This window comes from Pleurodeles waltl, chromosome 9 (genome assembly GCF_031143425.1).
Source record: "Pleurodeles waltl isolate 20211129_DDA chromosome 9, aPleWal1.hap1.20221129, whole genome shotgun sequence".
NCBI classification, from domain to species: domain Eukaryota; kingdom Metazoa; phylum Chordata; class Amphibia; order Caudata; family Salamandridae; genus Pleurodeles; species Pleurodeles waltl.
This window is the reverse complement of record NC_090448.1, coordinates 992,888,685-992,912,985: the sequence shown is the minus strand read 5'-3', so window position 1 is coordinate 992,912,985 and position 24,301 is coordinate 992,888,685. Positions and strand designations below refer to the sequence as shown.

The window sequence follows — 24,301 nt, the reverse complement described above, 5'->3', positions numbered from 1 at the left end:
AGATAAAACTTTAAACATCTTTTAATATCTAGAGAATGTAATGTTCTTTCCGCCACTGTTTGCGGATTTGGAAAAAAGGTTTTTAAGATGACTGGTTCATTTAAATGAAATGTTGAGGGAACTTTCGGAATGAATTTAGGATTTGTCCGCAGGATGACACCTGAGTTTGTAAACTGGAGGAACGGCTGTTTGATGGTGAAAGCCTGAATGTCACTGACTCTCTTTGCCGAAGTAAGAGCTAACAGTAACGCTGTTTTCCATGCCAGGAATTTTAGGTCAGCCTTGTGGATCGGCTCAAAAGGAGCTTTCATGAGTTGCATCAACACAACATTCAATGACCATAGAGGCGGGGGTTTCCTAATTGGCGGGAAGACCCGAAAAAGGCCCTTCATAAATTGTTTGACAATTCTTGTGGAACACAAAGAGAGTCTATCTGGTGATCTGCGGTATCTGGAGATTGCTGCCAGATGTACCCGTATGGAAGAATATGCAAGTCCTGATTTTGCCAGGAGCAGGAGATATGGAAGTATCTGTTCCGGAGTAGAAGATAAAGGATGTATATTTTCCGCTGCACACCAAACACAAAACCGTTTCCATTTAAGTCTATAGGTTTTGTTGGTAGTGTCAGCTCTAGCTTTTGCTAAGATGTCTCTACACTCTGGGGAGATTTTGAGATTTAAGTATTCATTGTGTTCAGGAGCCAAGCCGACAAATGAAGAGACGACGGATGTGGGTGTGTGACTTGTCCCTGGTGCATCGTTAAAAGAGTCGGACTCTGTCTGAGTGGTAGATGTGGTCGTTCGGAGAGCATGAGGAGCTCCGTATACCATATTTGTCTGGGCCATCTGGGAGCTATGAGTAGAAGTCGACACCCCTCCGTCTTCATTTTTCTGATGACTCTCGGAATGAGCGGGATCGGAGGAAAAGCGTAGGCATAAACTCCTGACCATCTCATCGAAAACGCATTCCCCCACGAATCTTTTTGGGGAAGCCAACTTGCGTAGAACTGGCATTTCTTGTTCTCGAGAGTGGCAAATAGGTCTAAGTTTGGTTTGCCCCATAATAGAAACAGGCCATTGAGAGTTTTCTGGTCTAGCTCCCACTCGTGATAAGGAATTACTGTCCTGCTCAAGGTGTCTGCTAGAACATTGATCTGTCCTGGCACATGCTCCGCTTTTAGTGAAATATTGTGTTTGATGGCCCATGTCCAAATTTGTTGGGCTAGCTGCGAGAGTTGTAGGGACCTTGTGCCTCCTTGCTTGTTTAGATAAAACATGCTGGTCATGTTGTCCGTCCGGATTAAGACGCTTGAACATTGTATCTTTGGCAAGAAAGCTTTTAGAGCTAAGTGTATTGCTTTGAGTTCTAGATAATTTATGTGGAGCTGGCTCTCTTGCTGATTCCAGATTCCGCTGATTTGCAGGTCCTGGCAATGTGCACCCCATCCTTCGAGAGAGGCATCCGTTGTTACTATGTAACTTGGTGTTTGAAGAAGAAAAGACAGCCCTTTTGAGAAATTGGTTGGAGTCGCCCACCACCTCATAGTGTTCTTCATTAGAGGCGTTATGCGAATCTTGTCTTCGAAGGAGCCGAGGACCTGTGTCCATTGTATGTCCAATTGCACTTGCAGGGGTCGCATATGGAGCCTGCAATCTGGGACTAGCGGAATGCACGATGATATCATTCCGAACAATGATTTGTAGATGCGGACTGAAACAAACTTTTTTCTGGATAGGTTGTTTGCCAACGAGGTTAACTTTTGTTTCCTCTCGTGTGATGGGTACGCTTTGCTGCGTACTGTGTCCAAAATTGCTCCCAAGAAACTCAATTCTTGTTTGGGGTATATCTGAGATTTCTGGTAGTTGACTACAAACCCCAGGCTGTGTAACAAATGAAGGCAATAGGAAATATGATTTGTTACTTGGAATTTTGAGGGTGCCTTTATAAGCCAGTCGTCCAGGTAAGGGAAGACCTGGATACCTGCCTGGCGAAGATGTGCTGCTACTGGAGCTAGCATTTTTGTGAAGATTCTGGGGGCTGATTTGAGACCGAATGGTAGAACCCGGAATTGGAGGTGCATACTTCCTACCCTGAACCTTAAAAATTTGCGATGGTTGCGATATATGGGGATATGAAAATAAGCATCCTGGAGGTCTAGGGATGCCATCCAATCGCCCGTGTTTAAGAGACGCAGGACATCCTGCAACGTTACCATCCTGAACGATTGTTTCTTTAGAAACTTGTTTAGTGCTCTCAAGTCCAGGATGGGGCGCCAGTCTCCTGAGGGTTTCTTGAGAAGGAAAAACCGGGAATAGAATCCCTTGTTCCTTTGAGATAAAGGGACTGGTTCTATTGCTCCTTTTGTTAGCATTATCCTTACTTCCCTGAGAAGTTGGCTCAACCTCAGAGGCGGTGTACCCGATGGAGGGACACTCGGTGGTGTTTGGATGAATTCCAGAGTATGACCTCTGGTCACCACATCTAGTACCCATCTATCCGATGTTATAGCCTTCCACTTGGGGAAATAAGAATTGATGCGACCTCCGACCTTCAATATTGATTGGGGAGGTGTTGAGATTATCCGCTGGTCATTGCTTTCTGCCTGTATCTCTTGCTCGGGCAGCTCCTCTTCCTCTAGCCGGATGTTTGTAAGCTGCGGCTGGTGGTAATCGATAATGCTGCTGTTGTTGATGGTGCTGATGTCCTGGTCCTGTGGAGGAAGATGTATATTGTGACCTGTATTGTTGGTATCCACCTCGAAAGGAGTAATTACCTCTACCCCTTGCTCCACGAAAAGGTAGTTTTTTATATTGCAGGGTACCTAGGGATTTTGCCGTATCGGTATCCGTCTTGATAGCCTGCAGCATATCATCGACATGTTTGCCAAACAAACTCTCTCCATCGAAGGGCATGTCGAGAACACGAGTCTGGACTTCTGGTCTGAATGAAGTAGCTTTAAGCCACCCTTCTCTGCGCAGGACTGCGGCTCCAGCTAATTGTCGAAAGCCAGTGAGGGAAATATCTATTGCACTGTCTATTATCTCTGCGGAAACCCTTTCTCCCTCCTGCAAGACCTTTTTAGCTTCCACCTTGATATCTTCTGGCAGTGAATCTACAAAAACGGACATGTCTGCCCACATCTGCCGATCGTACCTTCCCAGGATGGCGAGGGAATTTGCCGCCTTGACCGTTACTGCAGCAACCGAGGAGAATTTCTTACCGATATTGTCTAGTCTCCTTCCCTCTTTGTCTGGGGGAGACGCAATAGGTGTAGAGGGGTTTTTGGATCGTCGTTGAGCCGCCTGTGATATAACCGAGTCAGGTTTCGGTTGTGAGACTAAACAGGCCGGAGAATCATCTGGGGCCTTGTATTTTTTCTCTAGCCTTGGCATTTGTGAAGGCACTGTTGCCGGGATTTTCATTGCCTTCAAACCCTCCTGCCACAAGAAATCCACAATAGGTATGGCTCTTACAGATCTCTTTGATGGCTCTTTAAAGTCATACAAAAAACTCAGTTTCATGGGAAACAATTTCCAGACCAAAACGTTTCGCCGCTCTCTCTATGATATTATGGAAACCTCCTATGTCTTCTGGAGGAGAATCCACTGGAGCTGCTGGAGGTGGAGATGGTGTGGGAACGAGATAGTCGTCCCATTCACTAGCCGCTGAATCTGCTAGCTCGCCCTCTTCCCTTTCGTCGTCCGACGAGAGGTAAGCTTCCGGAGCTTGGCTAGTTACAGGTCTACTAGCCTGTGGCGTTTCGGAAACATTAGTAGTTTGAGCTTGCTGGTAACTCTGAGGTCTAGGTGGCGTGGACTGAGTTGACGGTGGGAACCTTTTATAGTAGTCCTTCAACATATGTTGTAAATCTGTCACTAATGTGCTAGGCATAGCTAGAGGCGATGGTTGGTTTGCCTGTGGATAAGATGTTGAAGCATAACTATGCTGGTAATGTTGATCCTCTTCTTCATCAAACTCTTGACATTTGACATTTAGTTGGGACGGGCTACTAGCTGCCCCAAACATGCCTTGAACATCATCATCCTCATCGTCTAAAAGATGTTGCGGTGGGTATGGCAGCACCTTACTTGGTGATGTATGCATCGGCAAAATGTCAGATGGCTTGTCCCCTATATTAATAAGGGAAAGGGGTAAGAATCTGGTGGAGTCCTCATGATGGTATGAGGAATGAGCTGGTGAAATGTCCAAAGGTTTGTAAACTGTTAATGCTGTGGTGATCGTAGGATCCATCGTCGACGGTTCCCTCGTCGACGGTACTGTCGTCAACTGTACTGTCGTCGATGGGTCTCTCGTCGACGGGTCTCTCGTCGACGCTTCCGTCCATGACTGCGTCTTTTCCTTAGTCGACGGTCCCTTCGTCGACGGGTATTTTAGCGACGACGGTCGCTTCGCCGACGTAGTTTGCGTAGATGGGAGTGCCCTGGATGATTTGTGAACCCAGGAGGCCTCCGCTGTCGACGATGTGGTTGCCGACGAAGCTCTTTTGAAGATTTTTGCAGTAATAATCGTCGTCGATGACAAAGGCGACGACGTCATAATCATCGGTGAGGATGGTGTTGTGAACGTCGACGATACCGTGGTCGCTGTTACCGTCGACACTGTCGTCGACGGGGCGGTCGTCGACGGTTGTTTTTTCGCCAAAAAGAGTTTTTCTGACTCTTTTTGTGGTGACAGAGACAGCGATGGTTTCTTTGAGGTGCTTTTCCGGTGTAACGGCGTAGTAGGTTCTGAATGAACCTTTTTTGGTCCATGTTTAACTGCCTCTTCAGTTAAGACTTGTTTAGTCTTTTTGTGCATTTTTCTTGGTGGTTCATCCGCACCTCTATCTCTCTCACCTGTTCTTTTCTGAGGGCGAGAAGTTTGTGGTGACTCTTCGCTGTCTGATGAAGGATGCTCTAAGGCTTTCTGTTTTTGCAGCCATAAGAGAAGTCTACCCTCTCTGTCTTTGAGGGTTTTTTGACTAAAGGTGCGACAGATTTTGCAGTCTCTCACCTTATGGTCTGGATGAAGGCAGTAAATACACTTCTTGTGGGGGTCATCAATATGTAGTCTCTTCTTCCCACAGTTGTCACAGTCTCTGAACAGACCCTTCTTTGCCTTTTCAGACATAGTAAAGTTGTAACTAGTTTCCTGAGAGAAAAAACAATCTTCAGTCAGAAAATAGGAAAAGAAATGAGCAGAGCTCAGGGAGACTCCCTTCACACGACGTGCGGTAGAAAATCTGAGGGAATTCAGCCTCTGTTGGGAGTGTTTGGGAGGGGCTGAATCCTGATTGGTTGATACTCAAGTTTGGATCTTTTCACAAAACAAAGTGGATAGACTGTAAAATACCTTATGAGGCCTACTTGGGCCTACTGGTTTTATTTTTACTGACTTACTGCTTTTTATATATTTAAATTTACCGTGAGGCTCCCACCTCGACGACGGGGATGATTCAAGCATGTGAATCTATGAAAGATCCAATGCTGGAGAACTTGCAGAGATTGGTTGAGGTGACACACTTGAGGCGGTTCCTCTCTGACCATGCACCAGCGCTGCTACGCTCGCGATGGGGCGATGCCGGACGCCAGGTACGTAGCTGGCATATGTTCTCTGAACTCCTGACAGACACAGTGTGCCGAGATGCATTTGTGACATCTCTCACTGAATATTTAGCTACCAATTGGGGGACTGCGCTCTCCAGGGACACTGAGGACCCTTCCTCGTACAGACCACTTACAATGCTGTATTCTGATGTAAAAATACTGTGTACATTTTAGCAACAAGACTGGGAGGGATAATTCGACGATTAGTGCATGAGAACCAATGTGGCTTTATACCAGTCTGTAGCACAAAATTCAGTTTCATGTGATGCATGAAACCATGGAAGATGAGAGTGGGCTAACCCTGGTCTCCCTAGATCTAGAGAAAGCCTTTGATACTGTGGAATGAACTTACTTAAAGGCAGTGTTTGGAGGGGTGGGTTTTGGGCACATTTTTTACTGCTGGGTGAGGATATTAAACACTAAACACATGGTCCGAATCAGGTTAGGGGGTGAAATTTCGGACACATGGTTGGCTGGGCGGGGGAGCAAACAGGGTTGTCCCCTCGCACCGCTCCTTTTTGCCCCGACGACTGAGCCATAAGCTTTTACTGTTGAGCTACGAATTAGAGCCTTGGGGAATTCGAGTAGGTGGTTGCACCCATATGATCTACTTATATGTGGATGATGTGTTGGTTTAGGTACACTCCCCTAGTAGGTCAGTGCCGATTTTGATGGGGATACTAAACAAATTTGGCAAGGTATCCGGGCTCCAAGTTAATCTTCAGAAGTCACTTCTGTTTCCCTTTGGGAGACTGGTTGGGGCGCCACTCGACCAACTGCCTGTGGTAGGCTTACGCTGGGATATGGAGGGATTCAGATACTTGGGTATATACGTCGCACATACTAAGGCAATGCATAAGTGCGTGAATGAATGTGGACAGAGTCGTGGAGGGTTTGGAGGGCTCTATATGATTCTGGAACAAAATCCCCGTGTTGGTTGTAGGATTGGCCGCAGTGGCAAAAATGGCCTTCCTTCCTTGCTGCCACTATCAGATCCAGAATGCGATGTTTATGATTGGTCCGCCATTCTTTAGCAAACTGGATAGCTCGCTGATTTCACTAGTATGGGCAGGGCATTGTAGTAGGGTAGAATTATCGGTCCTCAAGCGTGACATGGAGGACGAGGGATCTTACTCTCCTAGTTATGCAATTTTACTATTATGGGGCACATTTACAACATGCTGCTCGCTGGTTGGCTGAAACTGACAATTGGGAAAAAAGAATGTTTGAAGATAAGCTGGGGAACAATAGCCTGGTATGTCTGCTGATTGGGGGTGGGGTGGGAGGAGGGTGGAGGCGATCTTACCTCTCCTTCCCCTACTTGGTGTGGCAGAAGGTTGCGGTCTGGGAGACAGTGGTTGGAAAGGTGTTGGGCAGGGTCCCATTTGACAGAGATCTAAGACTCTGGGATCTGGGCACCGTTTCGGGCGACTGATGTACATATATCCATCGAACAATGGAGAGGGGTGGGATTTCAGTTGGCGGGTGACTCATCCCTGAGAGGTCTTCCTTACCTTTCAGGAGGCGCAGGAGGCTTTTGGAGTGGGACCGGGTCAATTCCTTCATTATGCCACGCTGGTAAGCACTGCCAGGGAGATATGGACTGGGTTTCCTGCGGCGCCGCAGCCCTCTCATGTGCTAGGTGCTTTGCTTCAATGGGCAGAGGGGAGGCACCTGATCACCTTATTTTATAAGTCAATCCAGGAAGACACGATGAGTGCTCTTATGCTGCGTGTAGAGGCTGGGAGAGGGAACTAAAGGAGCCCATTACAGATGTGGAATGAGGGCGTACATGTGAGCTAGTGTGAACGGTGTCCTGTAATCACAGATTTAAGTTACTACATTTTAACATTCTACATCGCACCTATGTGACCCCCCAGCCAGCTCCTTCCAAAGAGCAAGATGTGTAAGGTGTGGAGAGTTGGGGGGTACTTTCTTACATCTGGCTTAGGCTTGTGTTGGGATCCAGGGGTTCTGGAGGAAAGTTGTACCTAAAACTGCAAGGGCAACAGGAATAGGGGTCCCTCTGACCCCAATGGCTTGTCTCTTGGGGGTGGTGACGAGATCCAGGAGGGCCAAAGCTTCGTTACAAGCTTGCCCAGCTTTCTCTCTCATTGGCCATGCGGTGAACATCCATTGGTTGGTTGGGCTTCAGGGTGTCAACCAGATCTGCTTGGCTGTGGGATCTACAAGAATGGGGAGTGGCAGAGGAGACCCACCTATGTCTTACTCATACTCATGAAGGTGCTAATGACGCCATTATGTCATAGGGGCTCCTCCTTGATAAATTTAAAGATGAGGGTTTCCCAGCACAGATGAGAGCTCAAATGATGAGGTATGAACTCGATGACCTCTGAATTAACGTTTTATTGATATGACAGCCAAGCAAGACATTGATGTATCTCTTACTAGGTACCTGACTCGATGACTTGGATTATGTAAAATACTGTTCCTCATGGGGTCTTTTTTCAGCACCCCACGTTTGATGTTATTTATTATTGAAATGTCATAACATGGATGCAATACTCTTCCTATTGTACCTGACACTTTGCACTGCTTGCTTTTATTTGCTGTGTTCTTTGCAAAATCAATAACACAAAGTTTTTTTTTTAAGTCTTACGGAACCCAGCACCTCCTTTCTGCACAGCCTCTTCACAGAAAGAATGACAATTGGCAGGTTAGGCCAATTTAAAAAGCTACATAATCAGGACAGAGCAGCAAAAAAGCAACATTTTAAGATGATGGGTTGACACGCACTTGCAAGACATTTCTACTCTGCTGTCCAAACTGAGTAGTAACCTGATCCAAACTCAGCTTCATTACAGGCCTCCGTTTCCTGCTGGTTTATGGCCCTCCATTTTGTGCATTGGTATTATAAGCTTGCTAAAGAAGGCAAATTGTGCTTACAAAAGGGTTTTGTTGATACACTTTTCAAGCTTCTAGTGATTCCCTCCCACACTTGGGTTCGTCAGGCACTTCAGTAATATAAATAATCATTAACAGCCATGGCCTGGTTCAGTAATGTTCCACCTTGGAAGATAATAAAGTGAGGGTCGGTGCCTAAGGGGATTAATTAAAGGACCAGCGAGTTGGGCTAATAGAACAGGCAATGAAGGCTTGTTTGTAGGCAACTACCTCCCGAAACAAAGGAGCAGCGTGACAGGTGTAAAAACAAAAACATCCTGATTGCCGAAGAGCACTAAAGTTCCACAGCTCTGTCCTTTTTCTGTGATTTAATGTGTAGTTGTCCATTGGACAAAACAGACACTAAACCTTCTTGCCCTGGAAATAATCAACTTGTCTTGTGCGCCGGGCGATATAAATTACCCACCCCTGCGGGAATTCATTTAGCTCACCTACTCAGGATAAAAAAAAAGCACTGGCACAACCAATAGATCACACCTTTGGGAACTTATAAGTATTTAGCCATGCAGCACCATAAAACTTTATCAGAAATAATCTGTGTTTGTGCATTCCTTCATACAATTGGCATTAGACTTTAATGGTCAGAACATCCCCTAGAGAGCACTACAATAAAAATAGCATTTGGAACAAACAAGATCATGTAACTATATAGTCAGCCCCTAGAGGGCATAACCACATGAAAATAGATGGGTAGACAGCACCGCAGTGTAACCATGTATTCAGCCTCTATAGGGCATAGTGTGTTACAGATTTTCAAGTCTAGAAGACCTGCTAGAATATAACTACAAACAAGGCTTTAGAACATAAACTACTTCCAGCTGTAAAGCAAAAGCTGGACATTGAGAGAGCTTAAAAAGATATTGAATGGTGGGAAAGGTTATGATTTTGGGGACCCTCCCAACTTAGTGTGGGAACCCAGAAAGAGTACATCATGCTGAAAGTTTTGGTGGTGGTCCCATCATCTTAGGCCCACCACAGGGTGAGTTATGGGCAAAATTGTGTTGTAAAATGAATGACCTGCAAAGCATTATGGGGCGAGTTTTCCCAAGTGCAGTGAATATTGCAGTATCGGCTCTCCCACAGTGCTGGGGCGAGCCACCTTGAGGGTTTCCCTTGTGTTTTTTTCTATTTAAAAGGCACTAGTTTGTATATTTTTCAAATGCTAAACTTAGAAAGAATTTAGGATTGGGGCTACAAATTTAACCGGTGCTCATGTAAAGTGCTCCAATCTTCCAGTCAAGTTTGCTCTATATAAATAAATAAAAGAGAATCCCCCTCCAGCTTGCAGCCTTTGTCACAAAGAAACAGTGAGATGCCAGAGAAAAAACAACATACCACCATGAGCGAAGCAGAGAGACAAAAGAAAATAGTGTGCTGACATTTACCTAACAAACCAAAGAGGAATTTAGAAAGGAAGGCCAAGGAATGAATGAAAGTGATGGGTGTGTGGTGAGCGTGGTGAAAGCCCACAGAAGTAGATTACAGCATGTCGAGAAACAGCGCATGTGCACTCCCTAGGCTCAACAAATAAGAGAAAACATTTGAGAAAGCTAGCTATTAATGATGGCACTGTTTCGCCTACTCAGTACAAAAAAGAGAAAACATTTGTGAAAGAGCTAGCGCTTGATGGTACTAAGGTAGAAGACAAACACTTTTCAGGCTTTTTATACAAAATTATATTCTGTAGGTTAGAAATCAGATAAACTACATGAAATATATTTAAATGAACGTTGATTACACCCAAAGAACCATGCTTGAAAGCCAAATTTCAGAAGAAGAGGCCAAGGTGGCAATTATGGCTCTAAAAATTAACGAACTGCAGGGTCCTGATGGGTATACAGGAACTTCTATAAAACTTTTCTACAACCATTGATCTCAATCCTTACAACAGTACACAATTTCTTCTTTTCCAACAAGACGGTAACACGCTCTATGAATGAGGTGATTATTACATAGATCGATGTACAGGGGAAGGACCCTGTAAGATGCACTTCACATACAACAATAGTCCTTTTTAAAATATCGAAGATTGGGTGACCAGGCATCCTGGATCTCCCCTGACAGTCCCGGAGTTCGAACACTTGTCTCAATTTTAAATACAATTCTCAATTTCTGGGACAAAGGTTGAAGCGCCTCTAAAGTCTGAAACAAGTTAAGTAGTTAAACTTTTCCTTTCAGACAGCGCAGGAGATAATCTGCATGCTCCCAGAAGAGGGAAGAAAGAGTGGGGTTAAAATGATTTAAATGCAGCATTAAACAAAAACAAGAGTGTAATAAGAATTTTCAGTGTTTGAAAGTCACTGCCATACATGTGTGTACATACACACACACTTTGCAATGATGTAACTATTATCATATAAATCTGTACACAGAATGGCATCACATAATAAAAATATGATTAATAAAGCTGTTTTGATAACCGACACATTTTTACTATTTGCATAGAGTATCTGACACCGCAACGCCTGCATAGGCTGTTCCCGTTGCACTCTGATGGCTGTGCTCGGTGTGGCGTGTCCCCGCCAATTTCGAGCATGTCACATGGACATGCAATTCTATTATACCTTTTTGGCGCCTAATAGTGCGAACGCTAAGAGGGGCAACAGCTACGAAACTGCAGGTAACAATGAAACATTGTTTACTGGGCCTCCTCCCACTCCCTAAAAAAGGGCGCAAAATGGTGTTCAAATTCGTGCAACTGGGGCTTGTTTTGGCTAAAAGGCGCATTGCGATTTGATGGCAACTCCGGCCCCTCCGGTACAGGAGACGTGGCTGAATGACCTCATTGAGTGGGCCACTGCAGAGGAGGGGTCGCCTTCATAAGACACGAACGGACGAGCATGCAGAGCACGACCTTGAATTCTGGCGGGGCATGCTTGAAAGTCTGCACAGAGAGTTTATGGGTGAGGACGGGAACCCCTCACCGGATGATCACTAAATAGCGGGATGCGGGCGCTGTCATACCGTAGTGGGCGGTAGAGTGGTAGTGTGTGATAAATGGTTGTGTGTGTCTGGGTGGTGATGAACCCCCTCTCGCCCCCGCCTCCCCTGTCGACTTCAATGCATAGCCTGGGTCTCCTTCTATCATTGTTAACTCAGCTTGTGTAGTCACAATCTAGGGTTGGCTACCCCTTTGGGGACTGTCGCCTGGATGGTGTGGACTGGTTAGGTAGTGCGCGACAGCGGTTCTTTCTCCCGTTTGTATCTAGTAAAATGTATTACAGTATTGCAATTTAGTTGTTAAAAGTTGAATATGCTATGCAATGTATTGACGTGAGCTGGATAGCCCACCACTAAAATATGCCATTGTTATGTAGAAACGCCAAATATTTGTATAAGTATTAGTGTACTACCTAACCATATAAATCATAGATAATACTCCGAACAAGCCCGAAAATTACGAACTTGCTTAGGCCAATGTTATAATGTTTGGAGCACAATATGGTGTTGGGTTGTAGTTTAAAGCTCTACATATGGCACAAATGTATGTACACTGTGATACTTGCATAAATAAAATTGGAAAAAATAATAAATAAAAAAAGTTGTTTTGATGGCTGCACCTACTAAAGTGAAAAACTTTAGTTTATTTTTTGGATGAAAAACAAACTTGTACTGCATTTACCATGATGCACTGGGCTGGCTACGTGCTGGAGTGTGAGGCAGGGTGCTCCCTTTCTGGTTTTTCTGTTTAAGAAGGCTCCCTTGAGCCAACGAGCTGACGAGCTCTGGTTGAAGCACCTGCGTGCCAGTGAGTGGTACAGAAACCTGACAAGACTTTTGGCAGCATTTCCAGCAACCCCACAGACAAAGCTGCTCTCTGCTGATGAAGGGCTTACCCGGAAACACCTGTCCAGAGATTTACAGCATTTGCTGCACCTACTAAAGTGAAAAACTTTAGTTTACTTTTTGGACAAAAAACAAACTTGTACTGCATTTACCATGATGCACTGGGGCTGACTGCATGCTGAAGTATGAGGCAGGGTGCTCTTTTTCTGGTATCTCCACGCACAGTCCTGCACCTTGAGCATGAGGCAGAGACCTTCCTGCCCACTGGGCATGGGGCCGAGGCCTACCTGCACAATTCTGCACCCTGAACATGGGGCCGAGGCCTACCTGCACAATTCTGCACCCTGAACATGGGGCAGAGACCTACCTGAACAGTCCTGCACCATGATCATGGGTCAGAGATCTTCCTGCACCCTGGGCATGGGGCTGAGACCTACCTGCACAGTCCAGCACCCAGAACATTGAGCCAGAGATTTACATGCACAGTCCTGCACCCAGAACATGGGGCAGAGAACTTCCTGCACCCAGAACATGGGGCAGAGATTCACATGCACAGTCCTGCACCCTGAGCATGGGGAAGAGATCTCTATGCACCATCTTGCACCCTGAGCATGGAGCAGAGACCTATTCGCACAGTCCTGCACCTGGAACACTGAGGCAGAGCCCTCCATGCACAGTCCTGCACCCTGAGCATGGGGCAGAGACCTTCCTACACCCTGAGCAAGGGGCAGAGATTCACACGCAAAGTCCTGCACCCTGAGCATGGCACAGAGCTCTTCCTGCACCCTGAGCATGGGCAGATATTTACATGCACAGTCCTGCACCCTGAGCATGGGGCAGAGATTTACATGCACAGTCCTGCACCCTGAGCATGGGGCAGAGATCTCCATGCACAGTCCTGCACCCTGAGCATGGGGCAGAGGTCTCCATGCACAGTCCTGCACCTTAGGTATGAGGCAGAGACCTTCCTGCACCGTAAGCATGGGCAGAGATCTTCACGCACAGTCCTGCACCTTGAGCATGACGCAGAGACCTTCCTGCACCCTGAGCAAGGGGCAGAGATTTACATGCACAGTCCTGCACCCCGAGCATGGGACAGAGCTCTTCCTGCACCCTGAGCATGGGGCAGAGCTCTTCATGCACAGCCCTGCACCTTGGGAATGAGGCAGAGACCTTTCTGCACCCTGAGCATGGGGCAGAGACCTACCTGCACAGTCCTGCACCCTAAGCATGGGACAGAGCTCTTCCTGCACCCTGAGCATGGGGCAGAGCTCTCCATGCACAGCCCTGCACCTTGGGAATGAGGCAGAGACCTTTCTGCACCCTGAGCATGGGGCAGAGACCTACCTGCACAGTCCTGCACCCTGAGCATGGGACAGAGCTCTTCCTGCACCCTGAGCATGGGGCAGAGCTCTCCATGCACAGCCCTGCACCTTGGGAATGAGGCAGAGACCTTTCTGCACCCTGAGCATGGGGCAGAGACCTACCTGCACAGTCCTGGACCTTGGGCATGAGGCAGAGACCTTCCTGCACCCTCAGCATGGGGCAGAGACCTACCTGCGCAGTCCTGCACCTTGAGCATGAGGTAGATACCTTCCTGCACCCTGCGCATGGGTCAGAGATCTTCCTGCACCCTGAGCATGGGGCAGAGACCTACCTGAACAGTCCTGCACCCTGAGCATGGGGCACAGAGCTCTATGCACAGTCCTGCACTCTGATCATGGGGCAGACACCTTCCTGCACCCTGAGCATGGGGCAGAGACCTACCCGCACAGTCCTGCACCCTGAGCATGGGGCAGAGACCTTCCTGCACCCTGAGCATGGGGCACAGACCTACCCACACAGTCCTGTACCCTAAGCATTGAGGCAGAGATGTACATGCACAGTCCTGCACCCTGAGCATGGGGCAGAGATTTACTTGCACAGTCCTGCACGGAGCATGGGGCAGAGACCTACCTGCACAGTCCTGCACCCTGAGCATTGGGGCAGAGATCTCCATGCACAGTCCTGCACCCTGAGCACGGGGCAGAGCTCTCCATGCACAGCCCTGCACCACCTTGGGAATGAGGCAGAGACCTTTCTGCACCCTGAGCATGGGGCAGAGACCTACCTGCACAGTCATGCACCCTGAGCATTGGAGCAGAGCTCTCCATGCACAGCCCTGCACCTTGGGAATGAGGCGGAGACCTTTCTGCACCCTGAGCATGGGGGCAGAGATCTCCATGCACAGTCCTGCACCCTGAGCATGGGGCAGAGCACTCCATGCACAGCCCTGCACCTTGGTAATGAGGCAGAGACCTTTCTGCACCCTGAGCATGGGGCAGAGACCTACCTGCACAGTCATGCACCCTGAGCATTGGGGCAGAGCTCTCCATGCACAGCCCTGCACCTTGGGAATGAGGCAGAGACCTTTCTGCACCCTGAGCATGGGGCAGAGACCTACCTGTACAGTCCTGCACCCTGAGCATGGGTCAGAGATCTTCCTGCACCCTGGGCATGGGTCGGAGCTCTCCATGCACAGCCCTGCACCTTGGGAATGAGGCAGAGACCTTCCTGCACCCTGAGCATGGGGCAGAGACCTACCTGCACAGTCCTGCACCCTGAGCATGGGTCAGAGATCTTCCTGCACCCTGGGCATGGGTCAGAGCTCTCTATGCACAGCCCTGCACCTTGGGAATGAGGCAGAGACCTTTCTACACCCTGAGCATGGGGCAGAGGCCTACCTGCAGAGTCCTGCACCCTGAGCATGGGGCAGAGACCTACCTGCAGAGTCCTGCACCCTGAGCATGGGGCAGAGACCTACCTGCAGAGTCCTGCACCCTGAGCATGGGGCAGAGACCTACCTGCAGAGTCCTGCACCCTGAGCATTGGGGGCAGAGACCTACCTGCAGAGTCCTGCACCCTGAGCATTGGGGCAGAGATCTCCATGCACAGTCCTGCACCCTGAGCACGGGCCAGAGATCTCCATGCACAGTCCTGCACCCTGAGCATGGGGCAGAGCTCTCCATGCACAGCCCTGCACCTTGGGAATGAGGCAGAGACCTTTCTGCACCCTAAGCATGGGGGCAGAGATCTCGATGCACATTCATGCACCCATCAACAACAAATCTGCTTTTAGCTGTGACAGTAAGAAACGCAATAGGGCTTACTCTAAATGTCAAATTATGTGATTATTCGGCAGCTTTCTGTCAATCAAAGTGGTCTGCAAGTAGCAACCCCACCTACACTTTCAGAACCCAAGAACATCTGAAAACAAGTAGCAACACCTACACTATTATTAAGAGGTTATCACCTACCATGGACATCACTATTGCTTTGTGGATAGTTGCCTCCTGCTATATAACTACCAATAAGTACACAGTAAATAAGCAGATACAACTGTACCTGCAATCCCCAATCTGTCTGACTCCACACCCTCGCCTGCCCCATCCCACATTTCACTTCCAGTTATAGCTGGGGTGTGTCATTAGTCCCAATGCCCTTCTTTCACTACTGTTTGAGTCTCATGTTCACAGCAGTCCTATAGACATCTACCTCACTGAACGGAGTGAATGAAAAATGGCAGATCTCTGACCAATTCCCAGATTCAGCTGGACTCTAGCCTTCTTATTCTACACTTTTTCTCCTAGGACTAAGAAAGCAGAAGGGTGACCCGTAATCTACTGTATACATGTGGGTTGTTCCTATAGAGCATTTTATGTGGTTTGCTCCTGTAGAGCATTTACCCTGGGTGCCTTTAATCAGTGCATTCTTAGGGGTGACTTTTCTGCCCCTCAATAGACTTTGAAGAGCATTTACCCTGCTTAAATGTGTGGTTTTCCAGACCCACCGAAGAAGCTGTACCTATTCCATCTCAAGGATAGTAAACAAGACCACTTATGTACCCATCTCTCACTTTACCTCGCACCATTGCTGGCATAACCACAGCTACACAACGGCAGCAACATGCTCACAGTATCACAATCACAGCAACACAGATGCATTCCACTAATGTCCATGCAGGACACCAAAACATCTACCACTTTCGCCACACTCAAGCTACACCCTCCAAACCAGGTACATCAATAAATGAATGAGAAACACAATTATCCTACCCACCCCCTCATAATTAAGCACATCTACCGAGGTAAGTATGAGATCTAACATAACGACTATTCATACAGCTCAACCTTCATGCCTCAGGAGTTTACTCGGTGCTATTGTCACTCAACTCAATGGTTGAGTGAAGTTGCTGGGGTTTAAACCGGTGACACTCTCAGCAGCACTCCAAGACTCAATGGCACACCAAGGTTCAGGGATTAATTCCCCAAAAGCCTGAGTAAGTTTCCAGCCTCTAGTGGTCTCTTGCCTTGGTCTCTTTTACTGTTGTTGAGCCTCGCCCACACCAGCGCATTGTTCCTGATGGACCTTTCCCACATAACCTTTTTGTAGTCAACAAATGGACTTTCTGCTCGTTGGGTACCACTGCTAAGGCTACTTTTGCTCAGCAGACAGCTGCTGTTTCAACTGATTGGCCCATCCGCTCTGGTCTTTGCCTCACCAAACTTATAGGAAACCATGAATCCCTTGATCGACCCTATGCAAGGGTAATTCCATGCTTCTAAGTGTCTGAACGACTGGCAATACTCCATGAACTTTGGGTTTCTCTGACTGCTATTATTTTGTCCTGATGATGATCCCTTACTCTTTGGAATTGAAAAGCCACTCACAATAGGGGCTTACTGCAAATAAACTAAACTAAGGCCTGTATTTGATCACTAGTGGACAGGACTTCTCTTTATGTGTGTATCTTTCCTCTGCTTTCTACACATCATTTTTCACTCTGTCACTTCACTGTGTGATCACCGGAGCACTGAGCGCCTGTGCTTTATTATTCAATGTTTTGCACTTTCAAATGTCTCGTATTTAAAGTTTGTTTTTGGTAATGAAACATTCTAGATGAAATGCGTACTGCCAGTGAGATACAGTCAAAGGTCTAGAGCTGCAGCCTTTGGAATTGGGGCACAAAGTTCAAATCATGGCCTTTGCTCAACATCCCGTGATTCCGGACAATTTCTTTGATCTCCCCATGCACACAAAAAACTTTAGCAATGTGTAACTAATGTGGTTCTGTTCTAAAGTGCTCTAATGCCCTCGGGCCAAGGTCGTCATCTACCAAAATAAAAAAACTGTATTCCAGCAAGGCCATTTTGTGCAACTAATCTTCTAATGAACGTAGGCACCTCGTGAGCTATATGAAGTGCTAAAAATGTATCTCCAGTACACGGGCTTCCACCACTAGCTCTCTGCAACTAGCTCCCAGCCGCACTATTGATGGCTACTCCACAATACAGATGTAAAAAGAGAGCCCCCATGCTGTTACTCTTCCCGGTGTGAGTGCTCCAAGGTCCCGGATAGGTTGTCCTGTGGCTCTTTTATAATCCTGTTCCATACAACGCTACCTATTGCCCACCCGGCTTTCTAAGCACCGTAAACATGATAAAACAAGGATTGGCAAACAGAGTAGATCTCGCCTACAAGCAACAGAGACAACGGGAGGGTGGAAGGGATACTACAAGCGACACAGACAACGTGAACTAAAAACAACACAGACAATGGGAGGGACTACGAGCAGCATGGACAATGGGTGGGAGGGACTACAAGCAACAGACAACGGGAGGGACTACGAGCAGCATGGCCAATGGGAGGGTCTACGAGCAGCATGGCCAATGGGAGGGTAGGAGGGACTACAAACAGAATGGACGATGAAAGAGTAGGAGGGACTACAAGCAGCACGGACGATGGGAGGGTGGGAGGGACTACAAGCAGAATGGACAATTGGAGGATAGGAAGGTGGGAGGGACTACAAGCAGCATGGACAATGGGAGGGTGGGATGGATTACAAGCAGCATGGACAATGGGAGGGATTACAAGCAGCATGGGCAATGGAAGGGTGGGAGGTACTACAAGCAGCATGGACAATGGAAGGGTGGGAGGTATTACAAGCAGCACGTACAATGGAAGGGACTACAAGCAGAATGGCCAATGGAAGGGACTACAAGCAGAATGGCCAATGGAAGGGACTACAAGCAGCCTGGACAATGGGAGGGACTATGAGCACCATGGACAATGGGAGGGACTACGAGCACCATGGACAATGGGAGGGACTACGAGCACCATGGACAATGGGAGGGTCTACAAGCAGCATGGACAATGGGAGGGTCTACAAGCAGCATGGACAATGGGAGGGTCTACAAGCAGCATGGACAATGGGAGGGTCTACAAGCAGCATGGACAATGGGAGGGTGGGAGGGACTACAAGCAACACAGACAATGGGAGTGTGGGAGGAACTACAAGTAGCACAGACAATGGGAGGGATTACGAGCAGCCTGGACAATGGGAGGGACTACGAGCAGCATGGACAATGGGAGGGTGGGAGGGACTACAAGCAGCATGGACAATGGGAGGGTGGGAGGGACTACAAGCAGAATGGACAATGGGAGGATGGGAAGGTGGGAGGGACTACAAGCAGCACCGACAATGGGAGGAACTACAAGCAACACAGACAACAGGAGGGTGGAAGGCATACTACAAGCGACACTGACAACGTGAACTACAAACAACACAGACGATGGGAGGGACTACGAGCAGCATGGCCAATGAGAGGGTCTACGAGCAGCATGGCCATAGGGAGGGTGGGAGGGACCACAAGCAGAATGGACGATGGGAAGGTGGGAGGCACTACAAGCAGCAAGGACAATGGGAGGGTCAACAAGCAGCACAGACAATGGGAGGGACTACAAGCAGCATGGATAATGGGAGGGTGGGAGGGACTACAAGCAGAATGGACGATGGGAAGGTGGGAGGGACTACAAGCAGCACGGACAATGGGAAGGTTTACAAGCAGCATGGACAAGGGGAGGGACTACAAGCAGCATGGACAATGGGAGGGTGGGAATGACTACAAGCAGAATGGACAATGGGAGGATGGGAAGGTGGGAGGGACTACAAACAACACAGACAATGGGAGGGACTACGAGCAGCATGGATAATGGGAGAGACTCGAGCATCATGGACAATGGGAGGGTGGGAGGGACTACAAGCAGCATGGACAATGGGAGGGTGGGAGGGACTACAAGCAGTATGGACAATGGGAGGGACTACAAGCAGCATGGACAATGGGAGTGACTACAAGCAGAATGGACAATGGGAGGGACTACAAGCAGAATGGACAATGGGAGGATGGGAAGGTGCAAGGGACTACAAACAACACAGACAATGGGAGGGTCTACAAGCGGCACGGACAATGGGAGGGTTAATGGAATAAGCTGCATGTACAATTCTACAAGCAACACAGACAATGGGAGTGTGGGAGGGACTACAAGTAGCACAGACAATGGGAGGGTGGGAGGGACTACGAGCAGCCTGGACAATGGGAGGGTGGGAGGGACTATGAGCACCATGGACAGTGGGAGGGACTACGAGCACCATGGACAATGGGAGGGTGGGAGGTACTACGAGCACCATGGACAATGGGAGGGTGGGAGGGACTAAAAGCAGCATGGACAACGGGAGGATGGGAAGATGGGAGTGACTACAAGCAGCACGGACAATGGGAGGGACTACAAGCAGCATGGACAAAGGGAGGGTGGGAGGGACTACAAGCAGCATGGACAATGGGAGGGTGGGAGGGCCTACAAGCAACACAGACAATGGGAGGGTGAGAGGGACTACACGTAGCAGACAATTGGAGGATGGGAGGGCCTACAAGCAACATGGTCAGTGGGGAGGGTGGGAGGGCCTACAAGCAATAGGGACAATGAGAAAGAGGGAGTGACTACAAACAATACAGACAACAGGAGGGTGGGGGGCCTACAAGCAACACAGACAAAGGGAAGGTGGGAGGCATACTACAAACGACATAGACAATGTGAAATATCAACAACACAGAAAACGGGGACTATAAGCAACACAGAAAATGGGAGGGCCTATAAGCAATACGGCCAACAGGAGGGTCGGAGGTTAACTACAAGCTACACGGACAACAGGAGCTACAAAAAAACAGACAGTGGGGACTACAAGCAACAGGGACAACAGGAGGGTGGGAGGGACTACAAGCAACATTGACAACTAACTAAAGCAACACAGACAACGGGAAGGTGGGAAGGTCCCACAAACAGACAAGGGGAAGGAGGGTGAAAGGGAGTCGACTGTAAAAGAAGCACTCTGTAGATTGCTTCAACAAAAAGAAAAAAGTAGTTCCCAAAATCAAAGCTGTGGAAGGACAAACATTTTTGGGCAATGCTCCAGAAGAGGGTCAAACACAAGAGGAGGAAGTGACAGCAGCACGCATTGACAAACGGGAAGCAAGCAAAGAAGAGTGATGGAGCCAACCAACATTAAGAAATGGGCGCACTCTGTATTTAAACAAAATGTCTTCCAAGTAACAGCGTAAGCATATGTAAACTCCCCGTATGTAAACAAAATGTCTTGCAAGCAATAGCGCATTTGCTGTCTTAGGCAATTTGTAACCACTGCAAACAAAAGAGATTTTAAAAAACCTGGATCTTGCTTCCCTCCTGTGGCCTACTGTTCAGAGGCTCTTAGGGGTCCAGCACTAAATCACTCTGCTAGCCTTTGCTGCAGCTAGGGTTTCCACTTGGTTAATACCTTACAGGCATAGCTGATATGTCTATTTATGTCAAAACTGTTGAAACAAGTATTGGCAATAGGTCTTGTCTATTCGAGAGCTATTGGCTTTGCCTTTGTGTTTTATCCATTTTGTACATCAGCATGTCTGCTGTTCAGCATGGCCAAAAGTTAGTGGCAAAGGGGAGAGTGACATGGAGTGTCGTAGAGTCGAGTGTAATGGCAGAGTGTGTTGTGTATTGGAGTGGCATAATATCATAATGTAGAGTCAAGTAGAGTGGCATACACTGGAGTGGCGTAGTTTGGACTGGAGTAGAGTGCACTGGCTTAGAGTGCTGCAGAGCACAGTGGCATTGAATTCAGCATCATAGAATACAGTGGCGTTGATGTGAGTAGTGCAAAGTGCAGTGGCGTGGAGCAGAGTGGATTGGCACAGAGTTGAGTGGATTGGCAGAGTGCAGTGACGTAAAGTGTAGTGCAGAGCAGAGTGGGATATAGTTCAGTGGCAGAAAGTGCAGTGTTGCAGAGTGGAGTGTCAGAGTGCAGTGGAATGGAGTTGAGCAGAGGTGCGTAGGGAGTAGTGACAGAGGACAGTGATGCAGAGTAGAGTGCAGTGGTGTAGAGTGCACTGACAGAGTGCAGTTGTGTTGAGGACACTGGTGTAAGAGTCCAGTGGTTAGGAGTATAGTGGCACAGAGTGAAGTGGCGCAGAGTGCAGTGCCATAGAATGGATCGTTTCAGAGTAGAGTGATGTGGCACAGAGTGAAGTGGTGCAGAGTATATTGAGTGTCGTACAGTGGATTGGCGTGGAGTGCAGGGGCAAAGAGTTGAATTTTACAGAGTAAAGTGCACTGGCACAGTGTATTGCCATTGAGTGCAGTGGCGTAGAGTGCAGTGTTGCAGAGAGGTGCAGAGTACAGTGGTGTACAGTGGAGCTGTGCAGAGTAGATTGGTGTGGCTTAGACTAGAGTGATGTAGAGTGCATTGGCATAGAGTAGAGTGGTACATGGATGAGAGGTGTAGCATGAAGTGGAGTAAAGTAGTGCAGAGGCGTGGAGTGGGGGTAAAGTGGAGTGGTGCAGAGAACAGTGCAGTAGTGCAGAGTGGAGTATTCATGGTGTGGGTGCGCACTGCCATCGGAGACAACACATTTTCAATTGACATTTACATTTGCTCAGGAAAACAGTTTTGCTAATAACCTAGTGTGTATGTGTTTGTTTTGATCATATTAAAGAATTTTTTCCAACATACTTCAGAAATAAAAAAAATGTGCTTCACTTGAGTTCCAAATTCTGATATATTCTGAAATACCTACACAGTTCATTTAAATGTGGTGTGCTAGAGAAAATAAAAACACTTTCCTTCCACAAGTATCCAGCGACCCCCCGCTGGAAGGTCAAATCTCACCTCAGGTGTCCTGTACCCCAGCAGTCCTCCCACACCAGTACGACTGGCTTAGCAATGCCCCGTGCTTGCTTTATATGCAGCGTTCACCTTTGCACCGTCAGACATCCCAGCCCCTCGTGGGCAGCGCACTCTGTCCTACTTTTCCAAAGCACGGCGTCACGTTATTTCTCACAGGGATTTTCTCAGGTGAACACAAAAGCCAAGGCAGGCTCGTGCTGACGCCCACCGGTGTTCATATCCTTAAAAGAATAACCCAGCTGCAGCCGAAACCTGAGGAGGAGGATGGACACTGCACCCTTCCCGCCAAACACGAGGCCCAGGATGGAGCCATAGACTTTAAAGTGCAGCCTTTAATTTCAAAACCATGGCGCAGAAACATTACGGAATAACGTGACGTGTATGTTTTGGCAGCAAATAGTGGCAATGCCACTGCAGCATACCTCATATATATTCATAGTGTGTTAATGAGATTTCCCGCTGTGAACTTTAAAGATGCCGCCAAAAAACATAACACCCTAACATATACAGTGCTGGCTTCTTGTGAGGTACTGGTTTCTAAGCACATGCCATAACCGAGTGCGCAACTGACGTTAGTTCATGTCTCTGTTCTAGATATCTGTGTGCAACGTGTAGGTCACGGATTTAAACCCTGACAGACCCACTCAGCTTTTCATGTTCCCATGGTAAGGACCTGTTTGTCCCAGTCACCTGTGTCTTCGCTATAAGAGATAAATCTCTCTTGGGATTCTTTTAGCGGGCCTCTTTCTCTGAAACTTTGCAGTGCTTTACACGGAAGCACTGGATGACAGATTATTTGTCATCCTTTACCTTGAGGTGCACTGCTGCCGTCCCCCAGTGAAGTGCAATCCTATTCCTCGAATTTCAAAGAAACATTCAGCTTTGAAACTAGACTAAACTATAGTTTTAAACTTGGTTTTAGTCACTGAGACCAAGTGTGATAGTGGAGCAATACATCTAATGGAATTACACCAACACTGCAACTCCCAGGATACACTTGAAAGCACTGGAGATGATCATGGTTTCTGAGGAAATAGAGAGGCGAGGCAACATCACTCAAGAAGTGTGACACAGAGCCCATGTGAGTTCCAGGGCTTCAGCTTAGACCACAGAATTGTGTAAAATGTCTACATGCCCGGGGTTCAATATCTACTGCCCTCACGTTGCCTTGGTTCCATGAGGGAACCAGATCACCCCTTCAGGATTTTATTTTTTACCCTACATTCTGAAATGTTTGGCATGCAAAATGACGAGCACCAGAATGCAAAGTTAAAACCAAATTATAGTTGAGCTTGCAATGCTCAATATACAGTAAGGTAACAGCCCTGCTGGATCTTATTTCTCTCTTGGCGTCTACATCTGTTGGGGCATTGGGGAAGGAGGGAGGCCGGTGAGGTCACTTCTAGTTTCTAAACTGGAAAGGAATGGTTCGGGGCACAATAGTTCACGACGCGTCTCTCCTCAGTGACAGGCGTGTGCTTGTATCACCCTCCTCAGTGGCTGGCCTGTGCTTCTTCCGCACTCCCCAGAGGCAGGCCTGTGCTTGGTGCACCCTCCCCAGTAGCAGGCCTGTGCTTGCAGGCTTGTGCTTCTTGCGCCCTCCCCAGTGGCAGGCATGTGCTTGTAGCACCCTCCCCAGTGGCAGGCCTGTGCTTGTATCACCCTCCCCAGTGGCAGGCCTGTGCTTGTATCACCCTCCCCAGTGGCAGGCATGTGCTTGTAGCACCCTCCCTAGTGGTAGGCCTGTTCTTCTTGCGCCCCCCCCAGTGGCAGGTATGTGCATGTATCACCCTCCCCAGTGGCAGGCCTGTGCTTGTAGCACCCTTCCTAGTGACAGGCAGGCTTAGGCTTGTGCTTGCCGCACGCCCCCACCCCCAACGTCAGACAAATACTTCCTCCACCATCCCCAGTAGCCGACATGTGCTTGTTG

At 48.0% G+C, this 24,301-nt stretch overlaps 1 protein-coding gene across 1 annotated transcript in view; it reads right to left on the bottom strand.

The window, feature by feature from the left end:
• The window catches only part of ENTPD5 (ectonucleoside triphosphate diphosphohydrolase 5 (inactive)), a 326,640-nt gene extending 304,259 nt beyond the window's left edge, over nt 1–22,381 (bottom strand). Inside the window, exon 1 of the mRNA XM_069208509.1 lies at nt 22,354–22,381. The gene's annotated coding sequence lies outside the window, so the exon portion shown is untranslated. The remainder of the gene's footprint in view (nt 1–22,353) is intronic.
• Between the last annotated feature and the right edge of the window lie 1,920 nt (nt 22,382–24,301).